General features: G+C 35.9%; 1 protein-coding gene across 1 annotated transcript in view; it reads right to left on the reverse strand.

Moving 5' to 3' along the window:
* Positions 1-25572, reverse strand: part of DLGAP2 (DLG associated protein 2) — a 241772-nt gene that overhangs the window by 102051 nt on the left and 114149 nt on the right. Inside the window, exon 3 of the mRNA XM_087916459.1 lies at positions 6840-6905. The gene's annotated coding sequence lies outside the window, so the exon portion shown is untranslated. The remainder of the gene's footprint in view (positions 1-6839; positions 6906-25572) is intronic.

Consider the following 25572-nt stretch of genomic DNA (forward strand, 5'->3'; position numbering starts at 1 on the left):
AATGCATACAAGCTACTTCTGCTGACTGCTGGCTGCCTGCAATTTGGCAGTTCGAATCTCATCAGGCTCAAGGTTGACTCAGCCTTCTATCCTTCTGAGGTCGGTAAAATGAGGACCCAGATTGTTGGGGGCAATAGACTGGTTCTGTAAACTGCTTAGGGAGGGCTGTTAAGCAGTATATAAGTCTAAGTACTATTGCTATTGCTATTCATATAACTAATTTACGTTTTCTAAACATTCCCTGCAACACTAAGGAAATTCAGCCTAAAAGTTATATGTGAACTTTTATTCTTGCAGCTAGATGATAAGCTTGACACTGGAACTGCTTATTTTATGAGTTTCTGTTTTCATTTAGCTCAAAAACTTAATCCCATTATTGCAGACTCCTGAGATCTACAGTATAGTACAAGCCCATATTCCACATTTGTCATGACAATCACAATAATGATTTTTCAAATCTTCTTCCACAGATAATCCTAAGGCTAAATTAAAGCTTGTACATTACAACTTGCTAATTTATAAAACATGTGGAATAAAGTGTTGGAATACTTTGTTTTAACCAATTAAAATACTTAGGCATTGAAATAATATTAAAGATTAATATTTTAATTTTAGATACACTTCATTCATCTTAGATGCTAAAAGGACATTTGAAAAGAATGGCTGACAAATTCTATTTATTAGAAATGTAAGATTGAACAGGATCTAAATATTGGACATGTTTGAATAATGGTGAATAAGATACCAAAGATTTGGAATTTGTCAATATGTGAAAAAAAATTCTGGATTTTTGATGCATAAACCATATTTAAAAGATATTTTTATTTTGCTGAAAAGTTATCTGAATTCAGGAGGATGTTTCAGTCTTGAATTAGTATGCTAACAGATGCCACTGGACAAAAAGTAATTGATTCAAAGATCAAACAGAAATGGTCAGAATTTCTAAATTCTGTATATTTTCAGATCTTTTGGTTGTAAATTAGAAATAGAAATATTATTATTATGGTTTGGTCCATAGTCAGCCTGATGTTTACTCTAGATTTGGTATTTTAATCCACCTGTTGAATCCTTCCTAAGGACTGGGATAGGTTGGTGGTGTCTGGAAGTGTTAAAGGCAGCTTCATAGGATGTAAGCTGTTCTTGGTAAAGCTATTTTTTACAATTGACTGATGGTGATTTTTTTTCAATGTTGATGGTGTTCAAGTAGTGTTCCAGATATTTTAGGATTGCATCTAGGGTGCCTATTACTATTGGTATCTCCTCCTCCTCCTCCTCCTCCTCCTCCTCCTCCTCCTCCTCCTCCTCCTCCTCCTCCTCCTCTTCCTTCTCCTCCTCCTCCTCCTTGTAAGAGGTGTCAACATCCAAGATACCTTAGAACATATTCCCTATTTACTCTTACTTAAACAGGGAAACAGAATGACCAAGGATTGGCAAAACATCATTTTGAGCACCAATGACCTGTGATTTCCTGCTCGCTTGTGATAAACTGACAGGGGATGTCATAAATTCCCTTCCCTTCCCTTCCCTTCCCTTCCCTCAGGTAAGGGAAACTGTCACAGAATGAGGCAAAAATGAGGATAACATAATCTGGTGACACTGAAGCAGCTAGAACTTTCCCAAATTCCATTTCCTTGGGAATAATGGGTCCCAGTATTATGTATGTCAGTCCATTTAAGGTACATTTGTTGATGATAAAGTTTTGCCTTCTGATGCATTGTTTCACTCAATCAAAGGTTACAGACATGAGAATTTTAGTAGTATATAGATAGATTGAGGGATACTGCATTGAAAAAGATTAATGTGATTTTAAAACTGGATGAAGAAATATCAATAATCTGTGCTATATTGATACTGGTAATAGTACTCTGATAGCTAAAATTGTAAATGATCTACAAGTTGTAGTAATGAAATTGAAAAAAATGGAACTAAAATTACATATAGATATAAAAAAAGAATAAGTGACAATATGTACATAAAGCAGTCTCAGAATTGATAACAAAGACACTGAAGTGGTGGATCATTTTTTTTTGGGGGGGGAGGGGGGATTAGTAATGATAAAGAAACCAGCAAGTCAAGAAATATGCCGTAGAGCAGAACTTGGTAGACTATCCATAAAGACTTTGACAAAGGTATTCAGATGCCATGATATGTCTGTGCCTGCAAAGATCAGAATCATGCAGAAAACAGTTTTTCCTATGACACCCTATGAAAGTGAAAGTTGGAGCTTGAAGGAGAAAAATAGAAAGATTACTGACATGTTTGAATTTTGGTACTGCAGAAGATTCTTAAGAATACAGTAGAACCTCTGGTCACTACCATAATTCGTTCCATAACTTTGGTGATTTCTTCGTCTTCTAATGTTTCACCTTCAGGAATTTCTGGGCCAGGGGTTGTGTTTGATTGCCACTCGAGTATGTGTTTGTGACCAGATTTAAAAATTTTGTAAATTGTTTGGTCAGAACCTGATTTGGTCATGGTCAGAAGCGTTCGTGACCAGAGGTTCTACTGTACCATGGATAGCAAAGAAAACAAGCAACTGGATCCTAGAATAAATCAACCTAGAGTTCTCACTGGAGGCAGAAATAATATTTTCCCTACATTTGTGAAGTAAATGTGTTCTCTTAAAAAGTTCCCCTTGTTGAGAAAAGTGGAAAGAAAAAAAAGAAAAGGGTGATCAGCAGCAAAATGAATGGACTCAATTACAGTGGTGAAGGGTGCACCATTTGGGAGATCCGAAGGACCAGGCTAGAGAAAGTCTATGTGGTTGCTAAGTGGTGGGTTTCAAAGAGATTTACCACTGATTCGGTGGGCGTGGCTTGGTGAGCGCGCTTTGCGCCCGCACACACACTTTGTGTGTGTGTGCCAAACATGCACTTTGCACATGTGGAGAGGCTTTCCTACTCACCTCTTGCAATCCTGCACTCTCCCTGTAACTTCAACAGTTGATGCACAGCAATCTGCTGTGCCGCGCAATGCAACTGCGCTTCCAAAGCAGAGAATAAAGATCAGTATAGGAGACTGGGTGGGTGGGTGGGCCCAACAGCAGCTTGTCAGAGAGAATCAGTTTGATCTCAGCTGATCTTCGGCGCTAACGGTACACCAGAACTGGGCTGAACTGTTGCTAAGAATCAACATCAACTAGTTCACACATAATTAATCACACCTACAGCCTTTCCCTCTTGGCTTTAGTTATTTGTCTTCAAAATAATCCTACAAATAATCATTTAAAATTAAGATGCTGAGTTGCTAATCCATCCAATGTAGTTTTTACATTTCCTACTCCTCCTCATATTTTTTATAATAGTTAAAATAACTCAAAATTTCTTGTTCTTGCTGATATACCACATGATTTTCTCTACTTTCCTTCCCATTAGCGTAAGGCAATTTTTTAGAATTTACTTGTGTAAATAAAATAAATAGGAAAGTCTGAAAATTAAGTTATTCATGTCAGCAGGTTCTGTGTAAGATCTCCTTTAAATTATCTGAATGTTAGAAAAATTGAGACATTTTACACAATTACTTTCAGTAGAAATAAGTATGTGTGAGTGGGTACTTTTAATTTGCATTGCAAATCCCTTTGTGAAAAATATTTGTGATGGAAAGAATATACAAATGCTTTACATAAATTAATATGTAAATGTAATCATCATATGGTATATTAGAAATTCAATTATTTTGTTTTAAATAATATTTACCTAGCTGTAATGTGCAGGTTAAATTAACATGTTTGTGAGTATAAAAGGGCTAAATTTATGCAGCGTTCTATAATTATTTTCCAACTTGTTATAAAATGGAAAACACCTGGAACAGTTTATTTTTCTTACAGGCTTCTAACTGTAAAAGGGAAGGAGAATAAAACAGAATTATTGTGAAATTATTTGTCCTCATTATTCATTCAAAGCAGAAGACCCAGTGTAAGTGTTCACTTAAGGATATAACTGTCCAATTCAACACATTTATCAGCTTCTATGAAATTGAACCATGATTGGGCAGGAAGCTATATCGTCACTATTGCCTTAACTGCATATTTTCCATGAACACAAGGTTGAAGGTGAAGACAGTTTACGCCACACGATTCTCTTCCACCTACTCTTTTTTAAAAAAAATATCTACATAGTGAGTGACAAAGATGACAGCAGGTGTTAACTTGAATTTCTGTTAGAGTAAATTATGGTCAGAGAGCAGTATTTTACACATTATACATTTCTTTGCAATTTGCTGAGCCTAGATTACATATTTTTTATATTCCACTGATTATAGTTAAAGGTTAAACATAGGGGTATCTTTGTTTGAACAGAAACAATTAATCTTTTGGCTATTTCAAATTGATTTTGCTTGAATGACAACATGTACCTGTCACAGATATGAAATTCCTTATCTCTCCCATCTACCCAAACCCCATTTTTCTCTCTTTCTTTTCAGATTCCTGGCTCTGGATGTCTGTTCTGCTGAATTACCCCACTCCCTTCCTTTATCCACATGTACGATAAGTCTTCTACCTTCCTTTTGCTTCTAACAATTCAGGTCGGCCCAGCTAAAAACAAGCCAATATTCTTAGATCTAGATCAGGGGTCCCCAAACTTGGCAACTTCATCTTAAATCCACAAGTCTTAAAGTTGCCAAGTTTGAAGACTTCTGATCTAGATGATCTTAGTTAAGGTGAGTTAGTCAAGGATTCTTAAGACCAAAGCAAATCAGCCATTCATTTTCTGTGACAGGTAGGCAGCTAATTTTGTGCTGCCATACATTGGATTGTTGATACTAATTAAAATTAATTTAGTAAAATACTTTAAAGGGTATGAATGACATTGTGCATGATATAAGCATACAAGTAACTCCCAATGGCTGGACAGATTTCCTTATTGTGCATAAGTGACATTTAGAAAGTAAAGTACTGCAACCTAGACATTTTTTTCCCAGACTATAGAGTCTTTATATAGAGTGTAAATGCTAATATATTGAACTGGCAAATATGAACCATGTAGGGATCTTTCTGGTGACCTGGTTGCATTGCTGGGCCCCTACCTGAGCTTCTAAATCTGATTTCTGGGTTGGTGCCAGAGTCCCTTTGCTTTTTGGTGTTAGGAGCTCAATCGGGGAGAGCTCAAGAGTTTATGGCTTCGATAGGGCCCATGGTAGTGGTGGTTATGGTAATGGAGAACATGCGTTATTTCATAGTATCAGTGGTATTATATCATTCAATTCTAAATTGCTACCCAACCTATGTGGGACATGTTGTCAATATCATCCCAGTGTCTGAAGAATGTTGAGCCCAGGTAGGATGAAACAGGCTAAAGCAAGCAAGATCGAATTGTAGCTTGTGCACTAAAATGCCTCATCATCTCTAATGTTATCTCTTGACAAGATGCCACAGAAGTAGGTCTGGAATGCAGAGTTTTTTCTGGACATGCAGCTTCTGCATGGGCAAATTGAGACTACGGCCATGGGTCCTTTGCTTAGCTCCCACTGCTACCTCAGCTGGTGCAGAAGCATCTCTCAATAACTTATGCCTTCACAAATATTCATTTGGATTACTGCAATCTGCTTACAAGACAGTAGAAGATCACTCAGATACTACAATTAATGTAAAAGCAGAGAGACACTGGCTGGTGCTCATTGCCATAAATACCTCGTGCCAGCTATAGGACTATCATCCACTTTTCATTGGCTTCTGGGTGCAATTAGAGTTTGGTCTTAATCTATTAAGTCCTATATGGATTGGCATCTAGGTACTTTCAGGAACGGCCTTCTGGAGACAGAGGAAAACCATCTAATCTAGGGCTGTCAAACTCCCGGCCTGTAGGTCAGATGTGTCATGTGCAGGCCACGCCCATACCCAGTTTAGCAGAGAGGAAAAAAGTCCTGCTATGTCACATGACACCGTGAGTTTGATACCCCAATCTAATCTGTTAACAAGACATATAAGGTGAAACTGTTTATCATGATCAGACTTGCACTCCTTTTGTTGTTACTATAAATACAACTCTTTCATCCTGAGCATTTGGAAAGAGATGGGATCCCATCTATGTTTAGTGTTGGATATTGCATGGTTCCGCTATACTTCATCTATATGTCACAGACCTTTATTTTTATTTTATTTTATTTCTTACTGTGGACATTTTAGCTGCATTGCTGTGGATATTTAATATTATTATTAAACTGAATACATTGTGATGTTAAAAATATTAATAATTAATGTATTTCTGCCTCTGTGTATATATGTACACACACATATATACACACAGTATATACATAAAATATATATTATATTTATACATGTATGTATTTATAGGATATATATATATACACACACACACACATTATATGTATATATTTTTACACATTCCTGCCACTCGTGTATGTATGAGATAAAACAAGTTTTCTTATGCCAATGTGGAAATTTTTTTCTTGTATGAAAAGAGCCCAGATCATGAACTCAATACTTTCCCCAAATTTTAAATAAGGAAGTGCAGCCCTTAAAATGGACTATTATTCTCATAAGATTTCCCAATGAATTTAATTCATCTTGACCTTTATAGATATATCATCTCATTTTAAAGCTCTGTTTTTGAATGCTTTGGCTCTTCCATGACCAATACACCCAGTGAGAAAAGCTGGAAGTGGTGATGGTGTAGAATGAATATAGGAAATAGGTGAGAAATACATGTTGATCATAAATCTGAAATTAAAAATCCTATTACATGTAATTATGAAATAAAACAAAAAGTGCATGCAATCACACAGTTGCTTTTAAACAGTTGAAGCTTTAAGTGGCATATCATGATTGACCAAGATTGTTCAGCTAAAAAATATTGTTCAGCTAAAAAATATTTCTGTACCTAGCTCTTCTTCTGGCGTGCCAGGAAAACTGATCCCTGTCTTGAGGAGGTCACCACCGTCTTCCTCTGAAAAGATAGAAAAATGGTCAAGAATATAGACATTTTCAAGACTCACAATTAGGGCATAATACACTTTAAAAAAAAACACCAGTATCTGTTGGTGGGGCATTCTGGGAATTGACATGGGGCATTCTGAGAATTGAAATTCGTAGATCTTAAAGTTCCTGAGGTTGAAGTTCCTGTTTTCAGTCTTCATTTTCCTACTTAAAATTGGGAAGGTTTTCCTAATATCCCTTCCTCTTAGAGGTAGTCCTCAAATTATGACCTGCTGCTTAGTAACTGTTCAAAGTTATAACAAATATCAAAAAAGGCTATTTATGATCCGGATTTGATGTTCCAATGGCCGGTCCCCGTCAGTGCAGTCACATGGTTGCATTTTGGGCACTCGGCAACTGGTCTACGTTTAAGGCCTTTGCAACAGCCTATGGTCATATGACTGTAATTTATGAAAAAAAAAACAGACAGATGGCATTTCCAGCAAAAAAAACACACATCATAACGATCCATGGATTTACTTAACAACTGAAACATTCAGACTACCTGTTCTTCTTCATTATGCCAATTATTTTAACCTAAATAAAAGTTTTGAACTGGTTATCTAGGCTTCCCCCTGCTTCAATAATTCCAGTTTTATTTTATTACCAAATAATTCTTTAAAAAAAAATAATTGCATTAACTAACAAGTCTGTTTTACCTGGATTTTTCATCATTTATAGGTTTTATAAAATAAAAAGATGCTTTTTTTAGTTCTGATAACTTATTTTTTTTCACTATATTGCAGACTATGGAGATTCTCAGTCATCCAGGTCTTGGTTGTCCCAAAGGTGTTTTTTCAAAAGGCAACTGGACTTTCTTTGTTTTTCCTTGAAGATATTTTGCTTCTCATCCAAGAGGAGCTTCTTGGATGAGAAGTGAGACGTCTTCAAGGAAAAACAAAGTTCAGTCACTTCGTGAAAAAGGATCTTTGGGACAATTTATTTTGGTATTATGATCGTCACCTAATTTATTACAGGTATTATAATTTTAGCTGAGAATATAAATATAAAGAACTTTCTGTAAGATTTCAAACCAATGCTTCAATTTTCACAGATTATATGTTCAAGATTAAAGTCATGATAATGAAATATATTCTCAAACTTGAGATCTGTTGGTTATGCACAGTCTCCAAGTAATATGAAAACCTAGAGACATCAGGTTGGGGAAAATTACCCTTCTAAATCTCTCTTTTTTTTTAACTTTTAGCAGTTAGCTAATTTTAAATAATGCGTACAAGAACAAATGCTACTTTGTATAGATTTGATACTGGCTAAGACCTATTCTAAAGGTTTCAGCTAGCATACTTAAGGCAGCAACAGTAGGAAAGATTGTGCCAAACTTGTGAAATAGAAAAGTTTTAAGAGAAAAAGATTTAACTTTTTCTATATAAAACTATTCAATTCGCTGTGCACCATAAATTGTGTAACTACCTAGAAATAAGACTAACATATTAAATATAATGAATTTTTTAAGAAGTGACAGGTATTTAAATAAAATCTATTTGGAGAAGCCATGGACTATTCCAATTAAATGCAAGCACAAATCAGGCAGTTTCCATAGAGATGAGTGCATGTGCTTGTCAACATGTTAAACTGAGAAGCAGAGTCTCTAAGTTTATTTCCTCATGTGAATTACAACAATAACAGAAAGATGTCATAAAGTAAGTGAATGTTTACAATAGTATTAAACTGAAGTAAAGGAAAAAATAGTTTTTTAAAAAAAAATGGAGAAAGGCAAAGCGATAGAGGCTCAGTGCCATGGATTGACTAGCCTCTCTTTTCTCTTTAAAATGAGGACAAAAAGTAAATAATCTTAGAGGGACCTTTTTCAACAAACATAATGAAGACTTCACCATTCCTTAACATTAACAATTACTAAAAGGAAAATGTCTTTTATATTTATTGCAACAAAAATAGGCCCAAGTTTCCCTTGGCCAACAAATGTATCAAATTCCATTCTACTTAATGAATGGTTACGAAAGCTCCCCAAATGCACCCAAGCTTTTACTTAAGCCATTAAAATCAATTTTTTAAAGAGAATCATTATGCTGAAAGAAAAAGTACAGCTGTTTGCTTTGCTGTAATGTAAGATTTAAATAAAAGGAACCGGTAATTTTACTGGTCTTTTCAGTAATTGTGCTTTTCACAGACCATTGCACCCTAGAATGTTTTCCTATTATTCCTATTTGGACATTATCGTGATTATTTTTATCATGTGCCCACAGTAAACCAGAGGGATTAAGTATTTTTCCCCCTCTCATTAAAAAAGAAACCTTCTCCCGTGTGCTATTGTAATCTGAACTATATATTTCGACATCCCCCCGTTAACTGCTGCAGAAGATCAGATTAACTCAAGAGACCGCTTATAAATAACTTTCTGCTTCTTTACTTCCCAAAAGTAACATAGAAAGATGGTTTCTTTATTTTTTTACTTCCAAAGAGTGAAAATGTTGAGGTTAAACCTGAGGGAACTCATCATTGTAGTCAACTGTTAACCCCCCCAAAAAAATTCAGATTGGTTGGCTTTCAATCCATATAGAGTTACAAATGAAAGTTTTCTACTGACATTACCCTGGGGCTTTGACATTTTGTCCCTGGGAGAGCAGGAAGGTCCTAACTTTGGATTTTCTGATCACCACAACAATTATCTTACGGACTACAGTACCAAAAAAAAATGCAGTCCCTCTACTAATTTATCAAAGGCTGGGTTTCCTCTCCTGGGCAGCTTAAAGAAAAGAAATAGCTTCAATAGAAACAGGAAGTCTCTTTGCAGGAGGGAAAAAATAGAGGAAAAATAACCTCAAACACAATATGAATTTATGTCTCCATCTTCATGAAATAGCTTTTGTGGCAAGCAAATGGATTTTCTAGAGTCTATCCCCAGCTTCTTAGTCACTATAGCACAGTAACCATTAGGCCAAAAAATTTAGCTTTAGATTCAAATGCCTGTAAATCTATACAGCATTCTTCAAACAACTATTTAACTATCACTACGTTCTTCTATTCTTCACCTTCGTGGCAGTGCTCAACGTTTGGAAGGTTAGTTCAGCTTTCATTCAGGCCAAAGGTTCCAAATCGATTTCAAGTGAAAAGATTTTGCAAGGAGTGGCTCAGAAGGATCTTCTGAGGCCTTTGATCTTCTCTGGTTTTCATTTGGAGGGCAGATTTAGAAACTGACATTTTATCAAACAAAGGGTCCCCTCTCTGCTACTTGTCCAGTTCTGTAGTGGAAATTTTGAGAACTGGCAAATACCACCTCTGACTGGAGATTTTACAGTATTCTTCCACTGCCATGCCCACCAAGCCATAAAACTGGTAGTAAAAAAAATTGAATCCCACCACTGGCTACTATATAAAGTCTGATGAGTAGCACATGCAAAGGCTAAGTCAACTGGCCAAAAATCACGAAAAAGACAGGAATGTTAACAGGCTTCTGTGCACATGTGTCTTATTCGTACAGGTAGTTCTTGACTTACAACCATTCATTTAATGACCGTTCAAAGTTACAAAAGTGACTTATGACCATTTTCACACTCATGACAATTGCAGCATCTCCATGGTCACATGATCAAAATTCAGACACTTGGCAGCTGGCCTATATTTATGATGGTTGGAGGGTCCTGGGGTCATGTGATAATCTTTTGTGAACTTCTGACAAGCAAAGTCAATGGGGAAGCCAGATTCACTTAACAATCATGCTATTCACTGAACAACTGCAGTGATTCATTTAACAACTATGGCAAGAAAGTTTGTAAAATGAGGCAAAACTCACTTAATCAACTGTTTCACTTAACAATGGAAATATTGGACTTAACTGTGGTCCTAAGCCAGAATATAATATAATGTAATTAAGGCTCTTTTAGTTCCATTTTGAAGCCTAGACCTGCAAGAAAAAAACCACACTTTGAGCTCAGCCTGACAGAAAAGAGAAGTGATAAGAAACAGAACCACAAACAAGCTGGAGGGACAATATGGAATAATGTTTAAAAGGAACTAGATGAAACAATGCCTCTTAGTTGCACTTACTTTGCACTTGAGCCCCAAAATATGCTTTTTTCTCCCCAAACAGCAACTTGGCTGTCTTGATTTTTGTTGAATATGTTTCACTTCTCATCCAAGGAGATTTTCATTTCAAACTAACTGGTGGGATTCATATCCTTCCACTTCCTGCCAATTACTTTCAACCGAAGAAGCTTCTAGGTTTTAGGATAAGAAGTGAAACATCTTGAAGAAAAGTCAACAAAGTCTAGTTGCCATTTGAAAAAATAACAACCACAATCTGGATGACTGAGAATCTCCACAGATACTTTGTTCCCGAGTGTTTTTAACATTAGCATTGGCGACATTAAGAAGTGTGGACTTCCACTCCCAGAAATCCCTCTGGGAGCTGAAGTGCACTCTCCTTAAAGTTACCCAGGTGGGAAAATGTTGCCCTAGACCAAGGGTCTTCAAATTTGGCAAGTTTAAGACCTGTGGACTTCATCTCTCAGAATTCCTGAGCGAACATGACTGGAGGAGGAATTCTGGGAGTAGAAGGCCACAAGTCTTAAAGCTGTCAAGTTTGAAGACCCCTGCACTAGACTAAGGCTGTCAAACTCATGGCCCGCAGGCTGCATGCGTCACGCACTGGACATGTCAATGCCCATTTTAGCAAAGGGGAAAAAGTCCCAATACATCATGTGATGCCGTCATGACACTGTGAATTTGATACCTCTGCACTAGACTAATCAACCATGATCAGCCAATGAGACATTTAAAACTCTGAGGTCTCCTGTTCACAAAATTGATCCTCTAAACATGCATTGTCTGAAATGTCTACCGAAGTTGCTTCCTACCCCTGCTCCAATCCATAGTGTGTTCTTAGAGATCATTTAATCTCAATTTAGATGAGATTTTATTTTTAACAACTGTGGGGTCTATGTAGGATCCAGAATCATTTGTGTACCTTTCAGGTGAAGTCTTTGAAGTGGGTTTTTAAAAGGTTTGGTTCCCCTCATCTTTGGTATATTGGATTAAGATGTGCTATTTCTATTTTACTACCAGAGTTACCATGCATGGATTTGCATCTCCCTCCAGTAAGTTATATCACAGCACCTTTTAAGTTCATTTAGACAATCACAACATATGATGGGCGTTGTAGTTAATGGAGACTGAATATAATTTTTTTTTAAAAAAATGCTAATATTTTGCCTATTTGGGATCATTATTTGGTATCAGTACAAAAGCTTATTAAGCTGGGCAGCAAAGTACTTTATATTCTGGCCATGCTATTAAATTGGTGTTGTGGGGGGTAATTTGCATGCCTTCGGATGAACTATTGTAAGAAAATTACATTTGTTTGGACTGGAAAATATTTTGGACTATATTTGTCTTGAAGTAACTCACAGGATGTTTAAATATGTCTACATGCTCAGATATGACTTCAGCCTATATACATTCAAGGTTTTATCAAGGAGTCTTCGAACATTTTGTTTTGTGGAATCTTCAAATTTCCTCAAAGGTTAGATTTCTTGGGGAAAATATGGAAAATTTAGAAATTAAAGATGTAAATGTGATGTTGAATTAGATTCTAGTAATTCATTTTATTAAAGGGTTTTTTCCTTTGATATAAAATGCAAATAAAATTAAAGGAAACATAAAATACAAAAAAAAATTACAGACAAATAATGATAAATGTAAGAACAGGAACGGGAATAGAGTGGATTGTGAGGGAAAGGAGGGGGAAAAATTAAAAAATAAAAAAGCAGTTACTTCCTTCCTTTTTCAGTGCAGTAAGATACATAGTAAAGTTGTAATATCAACTTTTTAGTTATGCTCAATAGTAATAAGCCATTTCAATAACAATAACCCACTTAATTGTCAAAACCCAAAGTCAAAGTTTTATTTTTTTTCTCTTTCACACAGAAAGTTCAGAAATGTTTTCCAAATAACCACAAAACTATTTACCTTCTTGTCCATACTTAATATTGAATTAGATTCTCAAGATGTGGGATTTGCTCTATCAAGAATGCTATTTGGCAAAGAGAATTATTCTAAATAGAAGGAAGGACATTTGCACTTCTGATATTAAAGAATGTATTCAATATCTGTGTCATTAATCTTCTTCCTAATCCAAGGCTGGGCAACTATGGCTCCTTTACGACCTGTGGACTTCAACTTGCAGAATTCCTGAGCCAGCTGGACTTCAACTCCCAGCATGGCTGGCTCAGGAATTCTGGGAATTAAAGTCCACAGGTCATTAAAGGGACCTTAGTTGCCCACCCCTGCCTAATCAATCTTTCTTGAACTCACATGATTTCAGTGGCCAAAGTTCATCCATTATGTGTCAAATCTTGTTCATAACTTTTCTATACCAAAATTAGCTTAGTTTTATTGCAAATCTTTTGATAGTTACATGTAAAAATGCCTTAAACGAGAATTCCATTTTAACCAGTCAGCACTATTGAGGTTAAAAAAAGTGATGGTTGATGCACTTTTTAAATAACAGCATGATTGTCCTTCATTTTAGTTACTCCCAATTTCACATGGTTGTATCCTTCTCTATGAATATTGCTATTAAGCGTTCCTAGATATTCTCTTAAATTGATATTATTTATCTTGTGAATATATACAGTACATATGTATATATGATTCTGTGTATGTGTGTTTTCTTCATTTTCCAACATTTTATTCAGAGAAAAATATGATTATAATTAATTTTATTGCCAATTAAATTCTGCATATAAAGGTAAGTATTATAATGTGTTCTGAATATAAGAGAATGTTAGATATTACTGCTAATCATTTTCTTTATCCCGTTAAAGAAGAAATAACTAATTGATTGGACATCTTCCTTTTCTTGCGATGAGCATTCTAAACCTATGGCAATTTAGGAAACTATATACAGCAGGAACACTTACATTCCTGGATACCTGTAGTATGCTTAAACATTCCTGGATACCTGTAGTATGTCAACAATGGCACAATTTAATGCTATTACTATAAATTTTATTACTATAGAACACGTCACATGCAGGCCATGCTCACCCCAGCTCCGTGAAGGAAAAAAAACATCGCTAAATGTCATGTGACAGCAATGTGACGCTGTGAGTTTAACACCCATGCTATAGAAACATAATTTCTGTCTACCACATATTTTAGTCTGTTTATTTAAGGACAGTTAAATAGGCTACAGTTTATTGGAAACAGGATTCACAAGCCTTCAAAGCATCACTTTTCTTTTCTTAAATGCCAGTCAAATTGAATTCAATTCATACAAACATTTATGACACACTGGATGCTTTATATGCTACTGCAGTGTAATGGAAAAGTAATTGGGTGACCCCTTTATTTTATATTACTATTTTGACAAATAATGTAATGGTATGTCATTTGCATGGAACAAAATGATTTCCATTTGATTTCATCCAATTTCAAAACTGATTTTCTTATTGCTGCTGTTGCAGTAACTAAAAATCAACCATGATGTATGAAACGTTGAAACCATGGATATTTATCTTATCACTATGCTCATATTAAATCACCTGCTTTTTCTCACTATGTTTAAAAGCTCTCTGCTGTGATACTTAGGTGATACTCAACTGTTACTAATAAAAATCAAGCAGCTGAAAAAGTGAGAGAGGCGAAGAAGAATTGGACTATAGGCTATTCAGGAATAGAATAGAATAGAATAGAATAGAATAGAATAGAATAGAATAGAATAGAATAGAATAGAATAGAATTCTTTATTGGCCAAGTGTGATTGGACACACAAGGAATTTGTTTTTGGTGCATAAAGAAAAAATAAAATACATTCATCAAGAATCATAAGATTTAACACTTAGTGATAGTCATAGGTTACTAATAAGCAATCAAATCATACTAGCAAACAAATAAAATAATATAAATTGTAAAGATTCAAGCAACATGGTTATAGTCATAAGTGGGAAGAGATAGGTAATAGGAAGGATGAGAAGAATAATAGTAATACAGTTTTACTAAGTAGTTTGACAGTGTCATGGGAATTAGTTGTTTTGGAAGAAGCTTTTAACAGAAAGTCACATAATATTATGTAGGACTGATTGAGTTCCATACAAATATTCAGTCATATCCGTTCTTTTGACAACACTGATTTTGATATGTGTTCATTTTCAGAATGTTTTTTTTTATAGTTCTACTCATACATTATGTAGGACATAGGGGAATAACTAAAGGGTGGTTGTAGATTTTCTCTGACTAATCCCTTTTCCTTTTATAATAATGCAGGAAGGAACTCCATACAATTTCAACTTGTTTGTATTATTCCACATACTCCATTTAAGTTATCACACTCTTAAAAAGTTGTTTAAACCAGAAATGTGGAACAATGTTGAAGGGAGACTCTTGCGAATCTCTTTCAATTCTTGTAGGAGCCTTGGAATGAAACTTCCTACAGGTCAGGAAGAGGGAAGATTCCTTTCCCCCACCAACCAAAGCTATAACAAAAATCCTTGTGCCACCAGATAGATGCAAATAATGTCCCAAATCGTGTCAAAAATTCATTAATATTAATCAAAAGCATTTCAACAGCTCTGCTGAGAAAATCACAATCTGATTTTCTGGGAAGGAGATTTGAGCCTGTATTTTTTTTTCTAATATCAAGGAACTTAAAACTGTTTTCAGAAATATACTGTTTGTATATTTAAATGGATGAATACTTCGTTTAACTTTAATAGTTGACATGAATGACTTCTGCATCATCTTCAGGCATTTTATTGACAATCTTGAGGGGGACATTAGGTAGGCCTCTATTTACTGTACCCCATCACGCTAGAAGCATATAACTTTACAGACAGAGTAACTGGACTGCATTATGTTTGCTTGCATGGCAAGCCCATAAAAATGGTGGAATCCTTTCCAGAAAAGGATCGGACCATCTGAAGTGGCAGACTAGAAATGTTTTATAGATTTCATTACATTTCCACAGCCTTCCATTTCTCAGGGGGTGTTTAGAGCCTTCTCTGTCATTCTGTCTTTTCCTCTATGACGCCTTGCAAAAGCACCTTGGAAATAGAATAAGTATCAAGTGATGCAATGGTTGCCATGGACAACCTATGAAGTTTTCTTTATATTGCACTGAATGTCAGAGAACTGCAGAACACAGTAGTCATACAACTTGCTAGCAAATAATCAACTGCCAATCAGAGACTGCAATCATGGTAATTAAAAAAAAAAAGTAAATTCTCTTCACTTTTTCAGAAGTATTTTTTGCAATCCTTTCCCAAATTAAAACCTTGGGAGTGGAATTTCTAAAGTATGAATTGAAACATGCAATACTCAAAGTCGTACTTATATTAAGTTTAATCAATATTATTTTTGTGCTATCACAAAAGTTGTTCGGTAAATATCTACAGATTAAATTAGATTCAACTTTATTGTCATTGCCATGGATACAGGCAATGAAATGCAGTTAGCATCCAACCAGAGTGCAAAACAACGGTAAAATATAAATATATGTATGCAAATATGCAAGGCATCTATGGATATGTCAATGGAAAACACAACAAAATGTATGTACACGAGCACACAAAGATAAGTGTGACTGCACATGTATGAACATATACAACTGTACAGAACGTTTATGGATACGTTGAATATAAATACAGATGCACAGAGAATTATACAAAATACATCATATATTATCAAGGGAAGCATCAGCATATGTTTGGGGACAAACAAACTGAGGAGTTTAGCAAGGAAAGCGCTGCAGGCACCTGAACCTCCTCCCAGATGGAAGAAGAGTAAACAATTTGTGGGCTGGATGGAAGGGGTCCTTAACAAGGCTGTGGGCTTTATGCAGACATCGTTTCCTCTGAATGTCCACAATGGCAGGAAGTGGAATCCCTATAATGTGTTGGGCGGTTTTTACCACCCTCTGTAATGCCTTTTTTTCTTTTATAGTGCAATTTCCATACCAAAGTGAGATACAGCTAGTTATGATGCTCTCAACTGTGCAGTGGTAGAAATTAGTCAGAATAGTTGAGGAGGGGTGATTCTTCCTCAGTAATCTCAGGAAGAAGAGGCACTGGTGAGCTTTCTTAATCAGACTAGTGGTGTTAATCTGCTAGGACAAGTCCTCTCAGAGAGGTGGATCCCCAGGAACTTGAAGCTGGTGACACGTTCTACCATTCTCCCATTGATGTATATAGGAGTGTTTGTGTGACCATTCTTTTTCCTGAAGTCCACAATGAGCTCTTTGGTCTTGTTAGTATTAAGTAACAGGTTATTGTCAGCACACCACGTAGCTAGGCACTGCACCTCATCCCTGTACTCTGAATCGTCATCATTGATGAGTCCGATCACCGTAGTATCATTTGCAAGTGTGATAATGGTGTTAGAGCCATACACAGGCCTGCAGTCATAGGTGAAGAGAGAGAAGAGGAAGGGGCTCAGCACACAGCCTTGGGGTGTGTCAGTACTCAGTGTGATAGTAGATAAAGTGGAATTATTCAACTTGACATGTTGTGGTCTGTTTGTCAAAAAGACCAGTATCCAATTACAAAGAGTAGTGTTAATACCAAGGTCACCAAGTTTAGTGATCAACCTGGAAGGAATGACTGTATTAAATGTTGAACTAAAGTCAATAAACAGCATTCTAGCATAGGTATTCTTATTGTCCAGGTGTGTCAAAGTGGTGTGTAATGCTATGGAAACAGCAACCTCAGTACTTATGTTCTTGCTGTAGGCAAATTGGTAAGGGTCCAGTGTAGTTGGGAGGCAAGTTTTGAGATGTGCCAGGACTAGCCATTCAAAGCATTTCATGATTGTAGGTGTAAGTGCTATAGGGCGGTAGTCATTCAGACACTCTGGTTTGGAGTGTTTAGTCACCGGCACGATTTAAATCACTAGCTCATGAAGCATCTCTTTTGCTTTGCTAATAGTCTATCTATCTATCTATCTATCTATCTATCTATCTATCTATCTATCTATCTATCTATCTATCTATCTATCTATCTATCTATCTATCTATCTACACACACAGAGAGAGAGTTAACCAGATGAGATTTACCAAAAAATTAGATTCCTTTAGTAGGTTTCAATTGTTTTCTGTAACGATAACATTATAGTCAACAGACAATCTTAAGAAATAGAAAGGCACACATTATTATAGATAATTTATAGCTCAAGAACAAGTAATACATCAGTTCTCATGAAAAGTCAACTTGGAATTTGACATTTCTTAGGGCTAGAGTTGTTAATGTTATGTATCGGTGCTACCACTCTCATAAACTCCATAATAAACTCCATTCATAAAACTTTTTTTAAAAAAATTAAATAGCTGAAACATTTCAAGACTGACAAATCTTGCAAGATTTCAGTAATTTATTTGTTTTATGTTTTCCTTATCCTGCCTTTATTGATTTTATAAATAAATCAAGGCAGTGAATATACCTAATACCCTTTCCTCCTCTTATTTTCCCCACAACAACAAACCTGTGAGGTGAGTTGGACAGAGAGAGAGAGAGATTAGTCTAAAGTCACAGAGCTGCTTTTCATGCCTCTAAGATAGGACTAGAAAGTATAGTCCCCTGACTTCTAGCCTGGTGCCTTAATCACTAGACTAGACTAAAGTAGCTTGAAAAAAGATGGGAACATGGAAACCTCATAAGAATCCATAGTCACAGATTATCATGTAATTTCAACCATCTTCAAAGATTTCAGCATTCATACTGTATGGGAAATCAATGAGTTTGGGGGTAAAATCAAAATCAGGGAACAATAAATATTAGGACATCCAGCTGAATCATTCAATGAAGTTGTCTACTTTTAAAAAATAAAGAAATTAATACTATGAATGGTCAGTTCTGTTCTCACAGGACATGAATTTTATGACCTACATTCAGAAGATAAACTACCAGAGAATGTATTCTATCTTTCTAATCTCTTAAGCAACAGTAATAAAAACTGTTTGAAATGGCTAAATTGACCTGTTTGATTAGAGAAAAGGCAATATCTACAGTTATTGGTGATTGCATAAAAAAGAATCTTAAAATGATTCTTAAAATTTATGGTTTTAATGATTAGATATAATAGATTATAGAAAGAAGAAAGTCATGATATAACTTTAGGGAGAGGTTAAATATATATTTGTACTTATAACTGGTGTGTGTGTGTGTGTGTGTGTGTGTAGATATAGATATATACACACACACATACATTTACACACACAATTTTGAGATATCCTAAGAATCAGCGTATTGCTCTCATTTGCTAAATTAGTGTTATTCGAAGATTACATGGCTGCTAAAATGAAGTTAATGATATAGTAGCTAATATTAACTGCTCTAAAATTGAATATATATAAAACAGCATCTTAGAATGCTATTATATATATTTTAAGATTAGCATTTTTAATTTGCAGTCTAACTATGATCGTTTGGTAGCCCTATTCATAAAAATAATTTGCATAGATTATTGTTCCTGTTATTAAAAGTAGATTATTGCATTGGCTTTCGAGATAATGTTAAAGAAATGAAAACAGTGATAGAAGCCAAAATATGCTAAAACAGAAACCCAATGAAAGTTGCCATTGGTTCTTGCCAAATAGACATTTAATTAAGTTATACTGCAAATTAAAGCTCAAAAGAATCTGCAAACTTTTTCATATATTCTGTCTCTTTCTGTAATTTAATGCATCACTAATCATGTTTGTGTTAATCTCACATACTTCTGAGTCAGATAACTCACACACATGAAATCTTATGAGTCACTTGGAGGTTACAAAACATAGACTTCAAGATTTATTTAGCTGCAATATAAAAAAATATTGTTTAAAAAAATGAAACCCCAGTTTTCTAGATTCTGCTTAAATGGTAATGATGAAAAGAATGATGTGTCAGCAGTGGAAATAACATCCTGTGTGAGATGATATTCTTTGAGGTACAACATGACAATTGCAATGCCTTCCTTAAGCTGTTATGGAGTATTAAATGGCTGGGCTTTCTATAAACAGAGCTAGCTGTGTGGTTCAGAATTGCCTTTTCCATTATGGGAAATGGCCTCTAGGAATCACCACATTTTATGGTATTATTTATGTGCTGCCTTTTCATTTACAATATTAATATAGAATTAAAACATTTGCTGAAATGGTTAAGGTACCAGATGAGAAACTGAGAGATTGTGTGTTCTAGTCCCGTTTTAGGCAAAAAGCCAGCTGGTGTCCTTGGGCCAGCCATACCCTCTCAACCCTAGGAAATAGGCAATGGCAAACACTTCTGAAAACCTTGCCAAGAGAATTGCAAAGATTAATCCAGGTAGCTACTAGAAGTCATAACTTTCTTTAAAGGCACAATAAATAAATGAATAAATATTTTATATTGTTATAATATATAATGTGTGCAGGAAAGGGGAAGGGTCAGGTGATGGGGAACTCTGTTGACATGAATTTAAAAGGAAGTATTTCAGGCTCAGTGAATTTTTAAAAAGTACAGTATTGCTACAGACCTTGGTACCTCGAAACATAGTTATTTCTGGGCTTATTATGTGTTCTAAATCCTTGTTAATATCAATCATAATTTGTTGAAAAGCCAAAATGGTCTTGTTTACATATAATGCTAAAATATAACTCATGTGTTATAAAAATCACAGTAATAATATCATATATATATTTCCAATATTGGGAATTTTCAAAAGCCCTCTGGTGACCAGGAACTTCTTTAGGTGTCAAGATTAAATTAAATTAAAATTAAAAGATTACTATTTATTGAAACTTTCTTCATGAGCTCTGCACCATTACATCATATATTTTTTCATAGTGACATTGTAGCTTCTAATGATAATGTCTGAGGCAGAGATGGCCTTTTTATGGTCTGCTTGTGCTATACATAGCAGTTTTTCATGTAAGTCCCAGAATGTTATTTTACACAACCCCTCAAAAGATATTAACTATTATTAATTTTTCACAATCACTTTTTTTCTACCAACAGGACAACTTTAGGAAAATAGAAGCTTCATCTAACAGATAAAAAGGAAACACGTTGTATTTCTAATAACTCAGACTTCAACCTTACAAAAGGTTATTTCAAAGCAGTCCCATTGAAGAAAAAGACACTTTAAAAATACAATACTCAGATAATAAGCAGAGGAAAATAAAATCAGGATTGTAAAATATTGATATTGGAACCAATATAGCTTGTTCTTGAAGAAATATTACCCTCTTACCCTCCCCACCCATCTGACCTGGACATCCAAACCCATTTGTTTTATAATAGAAATAGCACTTTTGTTGAGGTAATTCCGCATTAGGAGAATGAGCGCAACAGGGAGATGTAGTGAGAGTTGTGAAGAATAACACACAACCAGCACACAGATACACTGTATAGTAAAATGTAGGTTTTTACTTCCAGTAAATGGTTAAGCAAAGTCCAACAAGCAGTCCAAGTCATACATGGTTATAGCAGTCAGTATTCAGTCCAGGGATAATCCAAATAACAAAGTCCAGTATCAAAAACAGTTCAGTAAAAGACTCACATCAAATCCAAGAATAACGACAATCAGCAACAGTCAATAGGGAAATGCAGGAACGGCAACACTCTCTGGGAAACCAGGTTTCTGGCTCCACCTTATGGCCATTTGAGGAACCACACCCAATTACAATTTCAGCATTCCCTTAAAGAGACAGTATTAAAATGTCTATCCTGGTTTATATATTTCCAACCCAACTGTTAGGTGACTTACATTCCTAACAACTTCGATTTATATACTGCTTCACAGTGCTTTACAGCCCTCTCTAAGTGGTTTACAGAGTCAGTATATTGCCCCCAACAATCTAGGATGAAAGGCTAAATCAACCTTGAGCTGGTGAAGATCAAACATCTGGTAGTGGGCAGAGTTAGCCTGCAATATTGCAATAAGCAGGGTTTTGTTTTTGTTTTTTTGCTACTCAGCTATTCTACATTCATACATGAGGCCAAAATATTATTTTAAATCCTATCAAATAAGCCACAATGGTGGCGTTTCATACATCACACGAAGCTAAAAGCAAACAAACTACAGTATAGTTTTCTGTGATGTACAAATAGTCAATTTATTAATATTTAAAGAATTCGTTGTACGTCACCCAAACCTCTAAGCAGTTAGGGTTAGGGTTAGGGTTAGGGTGACTCTTAGCAACCACTTAAAGAGATTTCCTTCATGACGGTCTATCCCTAGCGTGACCTTTCACTTATCCCACAGGTGCAGTCATCACCACTGTAACTGAGTATGTCCAGTTTGCTGCTGCTCATCCTCTTCTTCTCTGTCCTAGCCCAGATCTGGCAGCCCTGAAATATCTCAAACACACTTCCTGCATAAACACCTGTATCTTCCAGCTTTTCTTTCCACCCAATTTGCTATAAGAAATAAACTTTCACTGGCTTTGTAATTGCACTCTTGCATTTTATCTTTGTATCAAAGCAACCGCAAGCCCATTCCTTGCTTGAGGATATGCAGTCAATTCAGCTTGGGGGGAAGGGGGTGGCAAATCACAATGTTGAGATCCTCCCTATCTCCGAAACAGGACTTTGGCTGTGAGATATAATTAACTTGCATTTATCTCACTCTAAACCAGGGGTGTCAAACTCGTGACGACACAGCGCCGTCATATGATGTATTGCAACTTTTCCGCCCTTCACTAAACCAGGGGTGGGTGTGACCAGCATGTGATGCATCTGGCCCATGGGTTGTGAGTTTGACACTCCCCGGTCTAAACCATATTGGTCCTCTGTCTTCATGCCCAACATATTGATGCTATTGCCCAGTATATCAGCTGTAGTGAAACTAATTATTCCACTCCGTTGGGTTCATACGATATACCAGGAAGGTGCATTTTAGCTTGGGTGAATGTCTATGGAGATTCTCAATCATCTAGGTCATGATTGCCCGAAAGGTGTTTCCCCTCCCCCAAAAGACAACTGGATATTCTTGGCTTTTATTTTTCTTGAAGACGCTTTGCTTTTCATCCAAGAAACTTCTTCAGTTAGGTTGGGTGCATTCAACTGTCATAAGAGAACCCTGAAGGAATGTAGAGCTTAGGACAAGGCAGAAACATGCTTCTCTCTCTCATTTTGCTGCTATCTGGTAGTGATCTGGATTCAATTTCTGTCCAAGTCAAACAACCCCTTAGACAGGACAGCTAAAGCAGCAATGACTAAATCCACTTTGAAGGAAGTAGCCAGGGAGCTGTTCCAGAGAAAGAAGCTTTTACTACAAGCTGGCAACCCTATTGAAATAAGCATTTGTTTTCTATTTCTGTCTTGAATAACTTCTGTATCCTGGAAGATACTATTCTAGAGGGCTCTCCTCTCTGAGATCACACATCCACTTCCCCCTTTCTGTCCTTCTGCCAGCTGATGCCCTGCCAGCCTTCTTCCACCATCAGCACTCAGGCAGGCAAGCTGCTTGTTCAGCCATATAACTGCTTGGCCCAATTTCTCTCTTTAATCATCAGCAGCTGGGAGGCAGGCAGACAGGCACTGGCTTTTGGTTCCTTTTGCCAGAGGCTTGGCTGAGCAATTGGCATTTCTTAAAGAGATATTTCCTGTTGCAGGTGTGCAGGTGCCATGTGTGTGTGTGTATGTGTGTAGAACAAACAGTTCAGTCATGGTGGTGATTTTGTGTCCTGACCCCCACCCTCTCTCCCCCTCCCTCCCTCCCTCCCTCCCTCCCTCCTCCCTCCCTCCCTCTCTTTCTCTCTCTCTCTCTCTCACACACACATACACACCACCCTTATAAAAAAAACCTGGCACATCACAGATATTATGGAATACATTTACATAAGTATTTCATTAGTCTGATATATGTAAATCAAATCAAATATTTCTATTATGGTCTATGATAAGCCTTTACAACGTAATAGTAACACATATCATAATTTTAGCCATTGTCTGTCCACTGCAGGATGAAGGCCTCTTTCGCATGTTCCTAACCAATACAGTCCTCAGCTTTCTTTTACCAATTGGGACCACAATCCTTGTCATTAACCCATCTTGTTTAAGGCCTCTTCTTGCTATGTTACCAGCCCACTTCCATTTCAATTTTTTTATTCTCTTGATGATATTCGATAGTTTCATTTGTTCTCTAATCCGTGTGTCTTTCTATCTTGCCTTGCAATGTCGAGCATGTATCTTTCCATGGCTCTTTGTGCCACTCATTGCTTTTGTATCGATTGTAAGGTTAGTGTCCATGTTTCACCAACATATGTTAGAGCAGGTAGAAAACTTTTCTCTTCGGGCGTAGGGAGAGGTTGTTCCTGAAAATTATGTTTAGCTTGCTGATTGCTCTCTCTCTCTCTCTGTGTGTGTGTAATCTATATATCTATATATCTATATCTATACTATAGCTGTATCTATATTTATTTATTTATTTATTTGATTTGTCAATCACTTACAAGATATCTATATCTATCTATCTATCTATCTATCTATCTATCTATCTATCTATCTATCTCCATCTCTGTCTGTCTGTCTGTCTGTCTATCTATCTATCTATCTATCTATCTATCTATCTATCTATCTATCTATCTATCTATCTATCTATCTATCTATCTATCTATCTATCTATCTATCTATCTATCTATCTATCTATCTATCTATCATCTATCTATCTATTGCATACAAAGTAGTATGCAATAATAATAGTTTTCAAGCAATAATTCAGAAGCTATTGTTCTGGGTTGGGAAGATATTTTTCATCTTTACTACATAGAAAGAGTGATGCTAATAAACATTAGGGAGTCTCTCCCTCCCTCTCTCTCTCCCTCCCTCCCCTCTCTTTGTGTTTGTGTGAGTGTAAATACGTTACCCTATACTTGCCCTCTGAGTGGCATGTATCTCCTCAAGCACTAATGAATTTTTGTTAACAGCTTTTCTTTAATAAAGGGATTAGTTATAATGCATAAGTCAGCAAAACAAAGTAGCAACTTATTAATCAAAGACAGAATAAATTTAAAGAGATCCCACTCACAAGCTATCCATTTTCTGTCTAACACATCATTTGCTGAAAAGCTATAGCATACGGCTTAATGAGCTTATTCTACACATTGCTGGCAACTCAATAGTTTTTGTTGATAAAAGTAACAAATTTTAATGAGTAAGTTTTTTTAAACTTTTTTTTTCCAAAATAGGGAATTTAAACAGAAGTGTAGATCCAATATATTTGGAAATTAATCCAAACCTGTGTAACTTGTTTCTGCATAAACCTGCCAAAAATAAATGTAAATAATGCTAAGCATTCTAATTTCTGCTACGACCCCATTATCCCTTGCGGAGTAGAGACTGGGAAATTGAATGAAGCTAGCAAAGTGGTACTGGCCAGATGCCCTTCCTGTTGCCAATGCATAGTTTTGTTTAGCAGATATATTCTCAACATGCCCAGAAAGAGAACTATCTGCCTCCACCTAGGAGTGAACTCACAGCCTCCTGATTGTGAGGTAAGAGCTCCACCTCTAGGCCACTGCACCGCTCCCTTAAATCAAGAGGTTATTTTCTATCAAAATACATTATTGAAATATTTGCTTCATATTTAATAATCAATTTATGTAAAGACTATTTCCTACAATATGATATTCATGTGCTTTCTTTGAAATAATACTGTTACAGGAAGAACTTTATGTATTGTGACTATCTATAAGACTATAATGTTGC

Source organism: Pseudonaja textilis, chromosome 1 (genome assembly GCF_049901715.1).
Source record: "Pseudonaja textilis isolate UNSWEBS1 chromosome 1, rPseTex1.2, whole genome shotgun sequence".
NCBI classification, from domain to species: domain Eukaryota; kingdom Metazoa; phylum Chordata; class Lepidosauria; order Squamata; family Elapidae; genus Pseudonaja; species Pseudonaja textilis.